General features: G+C 33.0%; 1 long non-coding RNA gene across 1 annotated transcript; it reads left to right on the forward strand.

The window, feature by feature from the left end:
* The first annotated feature begins 318 nt into the window (after positions 1-318).
* Positions 319-1,597, forward strand: LOC140920905 (uncharacterized). The gene is made up of 4 exons (XR_012163546.1): positions 319-480; positions 564-674; positions 792-889; positions 1,329-1,597. It is a non-coding gene; the product is annotated as an uncharacterized lncRNA (long non-coding RNA).
* Positions 1,598-3,446: the final 1,849 nt, after the last annotated feature.

A 3,446-nucleotide genomic window follows, 5' to 3' on the forward strand; every position in this document is an offset into this window, starting at 1 on the left:
TGAAGACAAAATTGTCATCTTCCTTGAAATCAATTTATCGAGAATATGAAGGTAGGGAGGAAGGTTCTCAAAGTATGGGAGAATCACAACCAGAGGAAGATGATAATGATATACATGGTATGGGTTTCTACAAAAAATCAACTGGGCAAAGAATTGATCCTAAGTCTGAGCTTGATAAATACCTTGCTGAAGAGTGTGAACCTTATTTTGTCGAGTTTGACATTCTAAATTGGTGGAAAGTCAACTCAACTAGATTCCCCATCCTTTCAAGTGTTGCTCGTGAGGTGTTGGCCATCCCTGTGTCTACTGTAGCATCAGAGTCTGCTTTCAGCACTGGAGGAAGGGTGTTGGATCCTCATCGTAGTAATCTTACACCTACGATAGTGGAAGTGCTTGTTTGCACTCAAGATTGGCTTAAAGGATCTCCTTTCTCAAATCTATTTGACGAGGACCTTGAAGAACTTGAAACCTTTGAGAAAGGTATGTCACAATATTTTTAGTTCTACAAACTTTGTATTGTATTTTAAATTTTTTGAAACATAATGAAATGCTCTTTTTTGCAGAGATCATTTCTCCAACGCTCTACGCAACAGCATCTGCTAGTGTCATTAGTCTTGACGATTAAAGACATTTGTTTCTATTTTGTTTAGCTCAAAGAAAGCTCAAAGAATTAGGTGAGTGAAACCAAGTGTTTCAGTATTTATATGGTTATTGAACTCTACATGTTATTTTTTGAAATTACTAACTGGTGTCATTTTTTTATTTTTAATAACTGTTTGCCATTATTTTAGCTGCACTTGTTCGCTTTTCTATAGCGGGAAACTTCCTCGTGGGACTCTTGAAGTTGTTTTGATCAGCGCCAAAGGCCTTGAAGACAATGATTTTCTCTGTAAGTAATATACTATGCATAAAAATGTTAAATTCAGATACTGCATATATCAATGAATTTTCCTTTTTCACTGAAATTTATTCATAAAAAAATGGATCCAAATGTTTGAGTTTTAATTTTTAGATATATTAAAGCTGGTTTGGTGGATCTAGATACTTGTAATAACCAAATTAAACTACAAAAAATTATTTATCTAAAGTTGGACTGATCTACATATATTTGTTGTTCATAAAGCTTGTTAATTTGAGTCTATTTTTCTTTGATAATAGTTGAATTTGAGATTCAGTTGAAGTCAATTTTTCTTTGATCTGATTAATGACTATTGACATTATTGACAACTAGTTATAATCATATAATAATGTTGAATTATGAATTTGATTATTCAAATTGATCAAAATGGTCCTTTAAAGTTCTGATGATCTTTGTTCTCAATGAGCAGCTAGCATAGATCCTTATGTGATTCTCTCTTACCGGGCACATGAGCACAAGAGTACTGTGCAAGAAGGTGCTTTTCTGACAAACTTAACTTGTAATTTGCTTAGTTGACATTTTGGATCTGTTTCTATAGATGCACTTTAGATATTATTTATATGTTATATATGCTTCAAACTTCACAGGTTGGGTATGATAAATTGGGTTTGTCTATTGGTCTTCAATTCATTGGAAGGCCTTGGTCTGAAGCAACACTAATCCACTTAGCATTTGCAATGCAGGTAAACATTTCTTTCATTGTATTGAATATACACTAGTACAATATTGGTCATTTTCTTTTATATCATTCAAATAATTTTTCTTGTGTTCTGTTTTATATTATTAATTTTTTTTATTTTATAATTGTGCATGTAATAATAAATGTACAGCATATTCAGATTAAAGAATCATTATATTTGTAAGCTTATGAAGAACTTTTTATGTGTGATTTCAAGCTATCTGCATGTCAGATTACAGAAAGCCAGAGCATTACTATGATCTGCTAAGAAGATAAAAAGGAAGAATAGTAGCAGTAGCACATTGTTTCGAGCTAAAGGAAAGCCTTCATTGTAGTGTGTTTGAGCTAGTGGGATTTTTTCTTTCTTTTTTCCTTTTAGTGGATTGGATTTCATCCATTATTAGTACAAAACTTGATGTCTTTGATAATGGTTTCAATTTTTGGATTTTTTATTCAATTCCATCAGCGTTTAAATTAGATTTTGGTATTCAATATCACTTGTGAATGCATGCCTTTTTTTTCCAAATTCTTCTGGGCAAAAAGTGAAAATGTGTAAAAAATTTCAATTTTGAGAACCGGTTCGGTTTGGAATATTAAACCGGTTCACTGGTTTCAAGAACCGGTTCGGTTCGGTTTTATAAACTGTAAACCGGTTCGGTTCGGTTTTTTCTGAACTGAAAACCAGTTCGGTTCGGTTCGGTTCGGTTTTCAAGCATAACTGAATTTTGCCCACCCCTATTGATGACATTATCCTTGCAGACAATTATTACAATGAAATTCAGCAAGTCAAATCCTTTCTTGACAAACGTTTTAAAATAAAGAATTTGGATTCATTAAGATATTTCCTTGGTTTAGAAATTTTGAAGTCTGATAATGGCATTTTACTAAATCACGTAAATATACTCTTGACCTTTTACAAGACACGAGAACTTTAGCGAGCAAACCTTCTCCAACGCCTTATGACAAGTCTTTAAAACTTCATTTATCTGATTCACCTTCGTATATGGATGAATCAGAATTTAGGCGATTAATAGGGCGGCTCCTATATCTTACTACAACTCGTCCTGATATTTCCTTTGTTGTGCAACAATTAAGTCAATATATTTCAAAACCTTTTCAAGTACATTATAAAGCTGCCTTTAAAATATTGCCTTATCTAAAAAACTCCCCTGCCAAAGGATTATTTTTTTCCTGCTTCTTCTAACTTACATTTTTTTTGTTTTGCAGATTCTGACCGGGCAACTTGTCCTATCATCCGTAGATCAGTAACTAGAGTTTGTGTTTTTCTAGGTGACTCTCTCATATCCTAAAAGTCCAAGAAGCAGCCTATATTTTCTAGATCTAGTTCAGAAGCAGAGTATCGCGCTTTAGCTAGCCTCACGTGTGAAATGCAATGGCTGAAATTTCTTTTTCATGATCTTGGTATTAAGTTTCCAGCTCCAACTTTTGTTTTTTGTGACAATAAATCTGCAAAGTACTTGGCTCATAATCCAACTTTTCATGAGCGAACAAAGCATATTGAGATAGATTTTTACATAATTAGAGAAAAGCTCAACAAAGGCCTCTTCATGCTTTTTCATGTGCCTTCTACAGCTCAAATTGCAGATGTTTTTACCAAACCTTTGCATAGTCCTTCTTTTTGTAAACTTGTCTCGAAGCTTGGTCTATTAGATATCCATAGTCCAACTTGTGGGGGAGTATCATAAATAGAACATCAAAATAAGAGTTAGTTAGGATTAATAGAGATTAGTTAAAATTTTCCTATTATTATGAGGTTTGTTAGTTGTTATTAGCTTGATATATTTTCTCTATTTAAGAGGTCCATCTCCTCTAAAATAATGGTAAAAT

Source organism: Cicer arietinum, chromosome 6 (assembly GCF_000331145.2).
Source record: "Cicer arietinum cultivar CDC Frontier isolate Library 1 chromosome 6, Cicar.CDCFrontier_v2.0, whole genome shotgun sequence".
Lineage (NCBI taxonomy): Eukaryota > Viridiplantae > Streptophyta > Magnoliopsida > Fabales > Fabaceae > Cicer > Cicer arietinum.